At 35.5% G+C, this 13,368-nt stretch overlaps 1 protein-coding gene across 15 annotated transcripts in view; it reads left to right on the top strand.

The window, feature by feature from the left end:
- ARID1B (AT-rich interaction domain 1B) overlaps positions 1-13,368 on the top strand; it is a 496,963-nt gene that overhangs the window by 48,960 nt on the left and 434,635 nt on the right. Inside the window, exon 1 of one of the 15 annotated variants that reach the window (XM_044422267.1) lies at positions 6,573-6,919. The exons of 13 other annotated variants lie outside the window; for them this stretch is intronic. The gene's annotated coding sequence lies outside the window, so the exon portion shown is untranslated. Of the gene's footprint in view, positions 1-6,572; positions 6,920-7,380; positions 8,242-13,368 lie in introns of those variants that run through there. One more of the 15 variants, XM_044422276.1, reaches the window with a different exon arrangement.

Genomic DNA, 13,368 nt, shown 5'->3' with positions numbered 1-13,368 from the left:
ATAGTATTCATGCTTGGTCAATCAGTTATTTCCTTACATATAAGATTTGTAAAACTACAGGTGTACATTTTTTTGCAGCTGGGTTCCTGTGATTCTTTAGCTCTGTGTATCTGAAATGTGTGGAATAGAATATTTACCATCACGTGTGAGTATCTTGGGTTTGATACTCAGCCAAATATGTGTGTTGTATCTATTTATAAATTCACGTGTGTGTGTGCATGCGTGCGTGCATATTAATGAGTAGCTATATTTATACAGATGTGCATAATGTAATTGGTGATTCTAGTCAGAACCATTTTAACCTTCTCCGCAGCACAAAAGATAGAATATGATATACTACTTAGAAGCTTGATGACATTATGGCTTATTGGTGTCTGCTTATTTTTAATATAGGGCGACTTGGATTTCATAATCAGCAAGATATTCTTTCTCATTTGCTTTATAAAACCATTTAAATAACATGTAGCTGTTATTTCCATAGCACTCACCAGCTGCAAAAGGATCTCCTACTGCAGAAAAAAAGACAAAACACAAAGTCCAGAACAACTGTACATGCTTCATCTTTGCAGCTTTAATTTGGTTGCAAATAAGGTCTATAATAGTACAATTGGGGGGGGGAGGACCATAATTACAACAGCCATTGTTTTATTACTGCCAGTTTTGTGACATTATAGTAGGCACACTAGGAATTATTAGGAGTTACTTTATTTTAAATTATAGTTCACATGTATCATATATATATATATAGGGACAGTTCGTACATTCAAACAAGCCATAGTGGTTTGTTTTGATCATGTGAATCAGGTCACTGTAGATACCATTCACATGGTAGGTATCATGAATTACAATAGTACATGTTTACCTTTCTCATTTATTTCACGAACTCCCTGGCTTCTGGCTAATTATTAGAACAATCAGTGGAACTGCTGTTCTTTTTTTTTAAATTTGGTGTTAATGCATAGGTCTTCTTTTTATGCAGATTGCTTCTGTATTTAAAAAAAAAAAAGCTTTCCCACCTGCAACTCTCTTTATGTCACCTAGATCCCTTTTCGTCTGAGCTTTGTCTCAAGTAAGGACTGTAGGACCAGGACTTACTATCTGGAGGCTTTCTGATAAATGTCAGCTAGATGCTTATAGATTGTTAGTATAATAATGGGAGAAAACAGCTCCTTTTCCAATATATTTTTCTTCAGAACTAAGTTTTTGTTCATAATTTCCCATCTAGAAATGCAGTGTAAATGAATGCTATCAAGAATTAATAACATCTGTTATTGTATTGCATTACTAACACTGTGGGGGTTAGTGTACACTACTGTTTTTGTGTGATTAAGCTTGATGGAATATTAAGTTTTCAGTAGGATTTCATATGCAAGAGAGCTGGTGTAACAGTAGTGGTACAGTACATTTTACCATGTATTAGAGATAAAAATAAAAGTTGTGATTATTTTATTTATGAAAAATCAAAGAATTAATGTATTTGAATTGAATAAAGCTATAGGTAAACTCATGCATAAGATGCACGAATGCTTAATTAAAAATACAACGCTCTGTCCTGAGATACTTGTGTACTGTACTAAAATGCATTTAGAGTGCTGCTTAGAATGATCTTTCCTATCCAGTTGGTATTTGTACTCTGGTGGGGGGCGGGGTGTAACTTCTATGCTTTAAGCATTTGACTGTGCTACACATTCATTTAATGTGTGTATTATGCTTGGGCAGCAGCTATACATTTAGTCTCCAAGTGCCAACTACAGACTTTTTTATTCTTGTACATCACTTCTGACTATGCATAAGATCAGATTTAGAAAGGCAGACTATGCACAAAAGCTTATAGATTGCTCTTACTAGATAGGTTTATGCATGCTGCAGTAATTTATGTGAGTAAAGTTAAATTCTGCTAGCTGTATCAAATCAAATTCAGCTAGCTGTGTGTGTTTCTTTTTGCTAGGACTGAAAATTCCCATTTTTTTTTAGGGGACGAGACCCTGAGCTCTGGGAGATCAAGTTTCTGGGCATTTTCAGATTTTTAGGTACCTTGGTGATCAGACACTTGGGATATTTTTAGTCATATTCATTGTGCTTACTAAGCATATTAAATCCAGTGTGAGTGACCTGAAATGTTAATCAGCTGCAAGTTATATAGCAGTATTATATGTATGTTGGTTCATATAATTGCCCTCAAGCTTGTTAAATACTGTTTTACATTTCAGCATGGTTTTCAAAGTGCTGTTTATTAGGAGGCACTAAAGATTCTCTGTGGATATGTAAAGCACTGGTACCTTCACTTGCTGTTCCTGCTCAAGGCTTGAGAATTTCAGTTCCCAGTAGTGTTTAGCAGTAGTAGGCTAACCCATCGGAATAAGTTTCAGCATTGTGATTATTATGTTGTGTGATAAAACAGAATTTTTCAATTTTGGGGCTATTTACATAGCCCTAAATGCTTTTTTCCAATAGGGTAGGAATGGTATCTGAATTAATTCAGGTTTACTTTGCTAACATTCCTTTTATTTTTTAAAAAAGGGAGAAACATAATTTGGCCTCTAAAGAGTAGACTCTTGTCCTGTGTTTCCTAATATTTCCTCATTAAGAAAGACTTATTTTGAGTCCTGACAATCTATATAAGCCAGTTATCAGTATTGCTATTTTAATTACAAAAATAACTTTAATTTTAAAAATGAAACACTCTTTATGAAATCATGAAATACATTTACAGAATTTATTTCTGCTTGAATTTTAACAGCTAAAAGCTTCTTCACAACCTGATCCAAAGCTTTACACCCCATTTTATCATTTTAAGTTGCAGAAGTGCTGTGTCAAGTTATTTCTGTGATTCAAGTCATGGCATACGAAGGGATTATACACATGTTCTGTTGAAGAAAGGATGAATGTGCTAAAATGCTTCCAGTTTCCTGAAGCCTTAATTTGGCAGCAGAAAAGGGCTTAGAATAGGGTATTCCAATAGCTGTGTCACACAGAGCTTCATAAAGCATGACATTATGTTAACATTTCAAGGCAGATAAATCAGAGCTTTACTTGGGGCCCAATTCAATAAATGTTGAAATCAAAGAGATACTGTTCATATGTAAAACTTTCAGAGGGTCATCAGTATTTTAAAGACTGACTAATGTGTTATTGCACAACATTTCATGGACTGGAGTTCACTTCATTAGATTCAACTACATCAGATGGTGATATCTAATTATTAAGAGAATTGACAGGGATATTTAATAAAGCTCAGGGTTCTTTCAGTGTTCTCTGTTTTTTTTTATCAGCACACAACCTTTGACTACTATTGACAAAAACTTGGCCATGTGTAGGTAGGTATATGTTCTGTAAGCTTGGATAGCCCTCAAGTTTGAAATAATGTTGCTTATTTTTCACATGGCTTTTTAACTATTACACCTTCAGTGACACCTGTGCAAGTATTCCAGCTAATACAAAATACTGCTAAAACATGATTCCACAGACATATCTGATGTTTCAGTTTGATATGTAGAGCTATTTCAGAGTCAGTGACAAAATGGAATATTTCTGGTTATGTTAACAAAATGGAAATCTATAAAAGATATGGGACCCTGCAGTACCATATTACATTGATTGAGGATTGAGACTGCTAATCAGGCTTTTATATATTTGGTAAATATGTTGTGAAGGAGCATGTGCCCTGTACTATTTTCGTTTAGTTTGGTTGATTCCACCCTCATGCAGAAGAGCTAAGAATTATATATTTTTTTAAATGATTGATAAGGAATCAGAAAGTTATAAGGACACCCACAATTCTTCCCTGTTTGGACATATACTGTTAAATTCTGTGCTTTTTCAGTGCTATGTTTTTATACCTTCTCCATTCACCTTGCCTGAATTTTGTAATAGTAACACAGGCTGCTCAGTTCTGGTTTTTTTTCTTTTTAGTGTACAGATAAATTGTAGAAGAAAATCATGAATAGCTATATTTTGCACAATAGGTAAACCTACATCTTACTGATTGTAATGGCCACTGATGTCTTTACTGCCAGTGTCAGGGTTTAAGCCATTTAAGTTTGGTTTGGGTGATGTTTTGTTATTACCACTGGTTACATTTTCATATATTCTGCAATTGGTTTAGGCTGATATTTATTATTTTGACATATTGTGCAGCTCTCCTATTAAGAATATTTTATGGAATTTGGATGTGACTTTAATGTTTTTAAGGTATTAGTTGTCCTCTGTGATAGAGAACTTGGAGAACTGTGTTAGTTTTGAAATGTGGCATAGAAATCCTTAAAATAAAATTGTTCCAAACAACAAACACTTAAACACCTCTTTAAACAGGTGTTTTCAGTTGGAGTTTTTCCCTTTGGAAATATTTTCTTCAGAATCAAGAAAACTTAAAAATGGTCTACCAGTACATTGTTAAGTAGATTGTTCCTGTCCCATTTTCCCAGTTTTTTGTGACCAGCATTTTTACTATTAATTTTGCCATCAACAGTCTGCTTGCAAAAGTAAATCAGCTAGGTTTTTCCTTGTTGAAACAGGCTTTAGTCTCATCTTTTAACAGACAAAATGTTAAATTATTTTGTAATAATTTATCATTTCAACTAGGGTTTCTATCTTGATAGTTAATCTAAATCACAATTTCAGTTTTCTAAGAATGATAATCTTAAAATGGTTTCTGAAATAGGAACATCTTAAAAGATCTTTAAAATTAGATATGATCCTTGGAGTGTTGAAAATAACTAGTATTAAACCTCTGCCCAACAAGCCACTTTATAGAGTGTGTTTTTGTAGTCCAGTTCAATATTTATTGCAGACAGTATTTGATTAAAATTCAGGTTTTGGCAGGTTTTATTATTTAGAAGTAAATAACCTTTGCCTAACTTATGCTGAAATATGAGAGCTGTATGAATTATATTCATGAATCAGTGAATTTGCAAATATATTCAAAATGGGTTCCAATCCTACCTGGAGTATGTCCCACTGAACACAGCTGGACTGACTTTCAAGTTAAGTACATAATACTGGCTTGTAAAAAGCTTTTTCCCAAATCAAAAAAAGTCTTTTATGCCTAAAGAATTTAAAGAGAAGTTTAGTTTGAGAGCTTGTGGGGAACCCAGGAAGCATGTACACCCTAATCTATCTATTCTGAAAGGCATAGATATGGCTCTGTCATTGTTTGGGGGTGTTTTTTTTTAATTTTCCCAAAAAGAGTTTCCCAGGTCTATGGATCTGTTTCAATTTATAGACTGTTTCTGTGGGGTGTGACCTGACAGGCAGGTGCAACCCATCAGCCATGTATGATGCCCAATCTATTTTTTCTTTCTTCCACCTACTAAAAAAGAATGCCAGATCATAATGTACAATGGTAAGCAGCATTTGGCTTTGTGGATCATATGTTATGTAGCCCTTCACCACATAACATTTAAAAGGTAGGGTTAAAATGAAGCACAAGAGCTTGATACTGTTACTTCAAAATTGTGTTTGTTTTTCTCCTTGCTTATACTACTAGGATAATATTTTTGAGTACAGTGAGATAGGATAAGCATGATACATATAAGAAGAAGTGAGAAAATGGGCTTACAAGAAGGTGGTATTTTTAGGATAAGTCACTGTTTGGCATAACGTTCCTAATCTTAGATATGTGATTGCAATGCAAGAATAATGTACCTGCAGTGTTTGGTTAATAACATGGTTTCTGATAAGTTTGTGCTTAATGCTAAAAGTAAAAATAAAAATTATTCTTGCTTACAAATGACTTGTTACTCTTTATTTCTTATGAAAAAGTTTGCTTAGGTAGAATAGATTTATAACTTCTTTATTTATAACCGAAACCTAAGAAAATGTAGTTGTCTGTTAATTTTAAATTGAATAAAGGAAGTTTGATGTGCCAAGATTTGTACAATTCATATATTTAAATTTCACTTTAAAATACTTTAGTGATATGCTTTATTCAGTGTATTCCTCAGAAATACTGGCATTTATTTTTGGACCTGTGTTGTCATATTTATTCTGCCTTACTTAGCAGCATGAACAACTCCTACAAGCGGTGGTATGGTATAAAAATATTTAAAATTCCTATGCCGCATCAAAGTTTTAGGCACTGGACAACCAAACACATGGATGTTTCCAGTGTTAGTAAGGAGAATAAACTCCTAGAGTGACCACTTATATAGTATGGAAGCAGCAGGGTATGGAGACTAATTTGTATGTGAAATTGCCATTTAGCAAGTGTTAACAGTATGAAAATAAAATGTGTTCAGCATTAGAGCTGAGAACTTCAGTGGAATTCACACAATGAGAAATTATTGTGGTGAACAGAGTTAATTTTATTTTGCAGTTTTCCTAATAAATGAAGATAAGCAATTGACTTCAGTAGCACAAGCAGTTTGCATTGTTTGTGTTCTGTTAGAGTGAGATTTGCTATGATGTTTATAGTGAACTGTTATTTATATCCTTGGGTTTGCTGTAAGTTTTTTTTAAACTTAGGAAATAACCAGCCTCAGCAAACATCATGTTAGTGTTTCTATTTTTCTCTGGGCTCAGTTACACAGCACGAGGAAGAAAGAAAGGGAAAAAAAAGACTGGTGCCTGGCCTTAATTCAAAATATGGTATGTATTAGCATCTGTAAAAGTTTCTCACATGGAGCAAAGTGGTTTGCTTCCATGGCATCACATGATCAAAATATTTTTACCCTTGGTGCTGCCAGAAGCTATCTATTGCTTTTCAACAATCTCAGTTGTTGGGCGCCATGCCAAGATGTTTAAGACAGCCCCTTACGTGAGCTGTTCCATTCTTAACCTCCTTGACTGAAGTGCCGTGACCTTCACATATGTAGATTAGCCATGTGCTCTGTGAATTGAAACTTGCTGCCTCAGGAAGAAAGGGTTTTTCTTTTTATTCCTGAGGGAATTTGACAGCCATTCATCCCTGACCTGGGCAGAGGTAATGCAAGGAAATTGGATTCAAATGGAATGCATATATAGATAACACGCAGGCAGTATACACAGACAAGTAGCTCTCCTGCCTGGCAGAGGAAAGAATAATTCACTGACAAAGATAAGCTGCTGATTTGGATGCTGTGAAAAAGAAATGTAAAGAGAGAAGTTTGAGAGGGTATTTTATTTGTGTCTCTGGCTGCTTGTTGTTCAATTGTACTTTTACTGAGGCCTGTTTCTGCCTGTTTCTTTGTATAATAATAAGTGAAGCTTTTCTTCTCTTTGTATGACTGTGGATCTTATTAAAGCCTTTAGCAAATCTGGTGTATTCATTAAAAATAAAAATAAAATATCAATTTTAAATATACATTTTAAAATGTATTTTAACAGGATAAAGGCAACTAGTCTTGAAGAAGCACTTGCATGAATTCAGTGGATACTTTTCAGGGAAAAAAATATAATTTGCACAGTGTGATTGGGTGCAAATGAAATACCCTGTTAATCAGTTGTGGCTGTTACTAGAAACAGATTTTTAAAAGCTTTTTGGCTGACTAAAGGAAAACATTACTGTAGTATGCAAATATATTAAAATGTTTTGGAGTAAACTTTAATACTTTGTGTTACCACCCACATATTTTTGCTTGCTAATAAAGTCATTTTAAGATAATTGAGACTTTACATGCAGTGTGATCTATTAATTAGAATGTTGATCTAGGACTGGGAGAGCTAATGTCACATCCCCATTCAGCCAGACTTGGTATGGTCTTGGGCCACTTGCTGTCTCTAGACCTCACAAAAGTGCTATGAGGATACAAGAGCTCTACTTCTTTGGAGAAAAAATGATGTATAACTGAAATAAATATATAAAGTTAGTCTGCAAGTCTGCATTCCCTTACTTCAGAGTAAGTCCCATTGAAATCCACAAAATTGTTTTTGAGAAGACCTGAGAACATAAGAAAAGTCATGCTAGATCAGACCAAACTTCCATCTTATCTAGCATTCCCTACAGTTGCAAATCAGCTGCCCATATGCATGCGAACATACTGTTAGTCACTCTGGCTGACATCTGCTGTCATATGAATAGACTCCTGCTTGTACAACAATACTTTCCATTCCTATCCTCCCCTTTGCTCTCTTGTGTCCCTCCACATATGATCTGGAGAGCCCTGCTAGAGTAGATTTTGAGAGACATGCAAGGAATTCAGCAAGATACAACCCTGCCTAAAGGAAAATACTGTACTTAATGATTCATGGCATGGCAAGGGCATCTCTAGGAAAGGATCAGCAGCATCCAGGGATAGGGCAGCTGCTTCACAGTTTGTGCATTAGGTGGGTCATAAAAAAACTTGATACCATTCAACTAGTACAGTGCAGAAAAGACTAGGTGGATGACTTTCTTTTCTTTATACTTGGCCATTCAGAGATAGGGTTGAACTTGTCAGACTGTCTTGTTGAAGTTCTTGTTTTTCCACTGCCACGCTCACTCTGCACAGAAATTTGTATATATAATTGTATGCATTTCTTAAATGTGTGCATTTTTACTCTTTTTCAAACGGAAATGTTTTTGTTCATGTGAATCCATTAAATAAAGTATGTTTGTGTGCATTTTAGAAAGTCATATACTTTTTGTATGTGTACTCCAAATTCTTGTATGTGGTTGAATATATTTTGTGAAATGCATTGAAAGCATGAGAAACAAATTGTGCTTTGTCTGTGTTGGAATCAAGTTTGTGGATCTTATATAAAACATGTAATCCAGCATTAAGAAAAGCAAACTCAATGAATTTCCTACCCATTTCTATCTGGGAGCTCCCTTCAAGAATCTTTTGGTCAAATTTCTATGAAAATGGCTACAGTAATGACTATAATCTTGTAAGGAAAAGCTATAGCTAGAGCTCCATTTTCTCCTATGCCCTCCATAACCACTTTACATCCTCAGAAGTTCAGTAGGCAGAGCTTTATGACTTTAATTAATATAGAACAAATAGAGCATTCATTATTTTAAAGAAAATTGTGACATGATCCCTGTGCTGTTCTTATAGTTGAGAAGATACAAAGGTGAATTGACAGAACAAAGTTTGAGAATGAAATAGTAAGGATTGGCCAGGGATGGTTTTACTAGCGGGCAGGTAATATAGAAGGACTGGTTACACTCTTGAGATAATTGAAATTATATCAATATTTGTTCTGTTGGATTATAATCAGTGCCTGTACAAGGATTCTAGCACATGTTTATAAAGCAGAGATAGAGAACCTTACATGTAGAAGTAAAGGGGACTGGATTGGCTTACGATATGTTCTGAAAAACAGGAATGTGAGTGTGGAGCAAAGTTGCCAGTTGGTGGGCTTTATTCTATCTGAGCCTTGTTTAAGTTGGATTTTCTAGCTGGAACTCCAGAAAGTGCTTTGGCCAGGGACCTGATATCTCACAGGGAATCCGTATGTTACTGGTAGACTCCTGCCTTCTGATATTAGCTGGCCTGTGTCAGGTCTGAGAAGGTAATTTGGCCCCTGGTCCCCAAACCAGTTCCCCATACCTGCTTTACAGTAATCATTAACTTGGTAGAAGCTGAGTTGGGGTCTTGACCCCAATCTCTTTCTTACATTTGTTCTCCTTGGCCACCTTTGCAGAGAAGGCTTGATTAAAAATACAGCCAGTCTCTCTGTTTCTTGCATGGTCAGCTGGATTGCTGTCAGGGGAAAATTATACTTTTAGTGCCTTTTTGGGATTTCTTTTTTTGCTGAGTGGCATGTTTGCAGGGTCTGAACTCGTGAGCATATCAAAGTAGTCAAATTTAATTCTCTGTTTTAGCTGTATACATTCATTTTTCTCAATAACATTTATTTGTAGAATATCACCTCTTAAAATGCACCTGAGAAGAAATTTCTGCCTGCTGCATTTTTACAAACTCTATTGTAAGTTCCTTTTTGATCTTCAAATGCATTTGGACATCCCCATTTATTTTTAGAAATCAGCTGTTCAAGGTGTGTTTTTCATCTTAACATTTGCTATCTGTACTAAAGAGTTGTCTTGCCCTCTGCTCGTCTCTTAACACAGTGGGTTAGCTTGAATTAATTAAAAGCACACCACCTTTAATTTATACAGGTCCAAATTTACTTGAATTCTTATAGAGAAGAAGAAGAGCACATGTGCTTAAACATCAAAATGGAGTGTGCTGTTATTTTTGTAACACTTGGTTAAAAGACATAAATGATCATTTGGAGTTTTTATATTTTTAGATCATTCTTTTTAGGAAAAATACAGCTGGCTGATGAGAGTGCCGCAGACCTACAAGGCTGGTTCCAAATAAAGCAGCAAAGCCAGAGATATTAAGACATTTCCATATATTTCAATATCTATCCTCCTTTGCTGCTTGCCTGGCTCTGTTCCTGCTCCTCCCCTCTTTTAAAATGCTTTTGAGATATCAGAGTGCTACCCCCTGTTGAGAAGTCCGGTAGCAAGTGTCTGAAACTCACTTTGAGAGACTGTGCTTGGGAACATGTGAAGAATCTTGAATATGTTTGAGTTTTTTTTTAGTTCAGTATTCAGACTTTCTGCATAAGACACCTTTCAGACACCTTTTAATACAAGGGACAAGGTTGTATTGATTCATAAGAACTGCAGACTGAATCTTGAAGGTTTCTAGCTGCAGAAATGTCGCAGGAGTGTATTCAGATATATGAATGCTAATTGCCACAGTGTAATATATGAAACCCTATTAAAAACCAGCAGAACATTTCTCAGCACTGAGAAAAGGTATGCTATTTGTAAAGATGTTGTGGAAGAATTTTAATTTTAAATATTTTGGTGTTTTATTTAAAATTATTCTATTTTATACCTGTGTTTTACCCTCTCTGGACTGTTGCTGTCAGGAGCTTGCTGCAGCCCTTTATTTCTGGCCAAGTTAAGTGTGAATAATCACACTTAATCTGGATGTCATCAATATTAATTCCAAGTTTAAAACACTGAAATTCCTTTGGAGATGATGATAGTGATGATATAAATTTCCCATTCACGATATTCTTGTATAACTACCATAGACAAACAAGTTGTCTCTGTTAGGGTGCAGTATATTTATCCAGTGACCAGTATTGTAACAGTATCAGGACACTCTTAATTTATGGCAAGGGGGAAGAAAGGGGCACATTCACTCAGGGGTAATCTGGATGAGTGGGGCCAAACCAAAATTGCATGGGGCCAAACTACACTCAAACTATGCCTGCCACCCCCAATTTATAAATTTTGGAGAAAAGGGGACTGGGGAAGCAGTGAGCAAATTCCACAAACCAAAAGAAGCGCAGAATTGGAAGAAGGGGGAACTGAGGGGAAATAAAGCCCACATACAGATTTTATCCAAATTTGTCTCTCCAACTCTGTGTCCTTATATTTAAATTTCATTGTGAGAGAACCATGAAAGAGAAAACAGCTATGAGATGAAGGTAGGTGGTGTCCAAGGGAACCTTGGATGAACTGCATGGTGGTAGTTGGGGCTGGGCCAAGGGTTGGGAAGCTATAAGCTGTCTAGAAAAGCTTTATGGTTGAATTAGGCCTGCAGGCTGGAAGTTCCCTGTCCCTGATTTATGGAATTCCCATTGTTGGTTACAATAGCAAAAGTCATCAAGTGGTTTGACTAGACCTGTATTGTGTAAATGACAAAAGGAATGCTTTGGGTACATAATTTTTTCTTCATGCTTGTGCCCCTAATTTAGACTTGCTATTTATTAAGCATTCCACTGTATAGCAGTGGAACCTCTGAAGCAGTGCTGAATGCGCTCCCCAGAGAAGTCCGCCTGGCGCCGTCATTATTTGTTTTTCGGTGCCAGGCTAAGACCTTTTTATTTAAAACTTATTTTAATTGCTAAATTATTGTATTTATTAGGATTTTAAAATTAGCCGAGCATGCACCAGGGGTTTTAAATGTTTTTTTTTTCTTTTAAATTGTTATATTGTTATTGTTTATGTATGTTTTTCTGTATTTTTTGTGAGCTGCCCTGAGGCTTTGTTGCGATGGGGGCGGCATAGAAATGTTTTAAATAAATAAATAAATAAATAAATAGCACATCAAAATATTTATGTGCATAAGGAAGAAGCAATTCTTAGCATGATTGAATACATCATGTGAAAGTAACTCATGCTTACACATCAGTTGCTTTTAGTTGACCCAGGACCAATATTGTCCAGATAGAGGCTGTATATTTGAATGGGTTGAAGTGCTGTGAAACACCATGGTTTGTGTTGTTTTGACCTGGGTCTGCCAGGACTAATCTGTAAATGAGTACCAGATTTTAAAAATACATTAGTAGAAACTGTTGCTGCTGAAATAGTAAGGGCAATGTTAAGGTGTATACTTAATTTAGCTACAGTTTTCTGTGTATTATATACATCCCCACCACATATACATGTGCTTACAGAATATGTAATAGTTCAGTACTAATATGTCACAGCTTTTACATTGCATGTTATTGTCAGCATGTTACATTGGCATAGATCCCTGATCATAGATGTTGTCCTCATATGGATAGAGGAAACAAGCTGAAAAAGGGGCTAAGAGCCCCTTTTGTGGAATGACACTAAAATCGAGTTTAGAGCACCATTACATCGAAATAAGTTCCATTTATGTCAACAGAACTTGCTTCCTAAAAGTATGCTCAGTGAATTTATAATCTACTCCTCTGTGCATTTATTTGAAAACCTTACTCCATCCCAATTGACTTGTAGCCTTAGATCCTAAAGCTATCAGAGTATTTTATATTTCTAGTTTCAACACAACGATTTACCATTCCCATTTTAAATGATGTCAGCATGAAGTGTGATATTTAAGAACTTGCTTATATGTTAAAGCATCAACCTCTGAAGCAGTGCTGAAGCCTGTGTGTGTGTGTGTGTGTGTGTGTGTGTGTGTGTGAGAGAGAGAGAGAGAGAGAGAGAGAGAGAGAGAGAGAGAGAGTCCATGTGCACACAAATGTAAGTGGTGTAATGCCACTTCAGATAACATATTTGAAAGAACTGATTTCTGAAAGATTTGTGTTTATAGCTTTTGCTGAGACCTTTAGCATTATTATAAAAATATGCATTTTTCTAGATAGAAGGGGTGATTTCTCAAGGTTGTCTGAAATGTTTTAACTTCAGTAGCAAATGAGGTGTGAATCAAATTGTCAGATGGAGAGATGCCAAATTATTTCAACACTTGCTGTTTAAAGTAGCTGGCAATGCATTCAGAAAGGTGTGAGCCTAACAGATAAATGTGTAAACAGCACCTATCTCCTGCATTATATCTGCTTTCTCACAACTTTTCTTTATACTATAAGGACTTAAACTAACATGGGAGATGTCACAGTTGTGCTCAAAGTGTTAGTGTATTATGGCTTTATCAGAAAAATAGTTCAAGACTGGGTGGTCCATAAGCAAAGAAAAACGGCCATAGAAAATCTAGTATAAGTGAATTCTCCTTTAAA

Source organism: Varanus komodoensis, unplaced genomic scaffold, assembly GCF_004798865.1.
Source record: "Varanus komodoensis strain SLA01 unplaced genomic scaffold, ASM479886v1 scaffold1, whole genome shotgun sequence".
Taxonomy (NCBI): Eukaryota; Metazoa; Chordata; class Lepidosauria; order Squamata; family Varanidae; genus Varanus; species Varanus komodoensis.
This window is presented reverse-complemented; position numbering and strand designations above follow the sequence as displayed.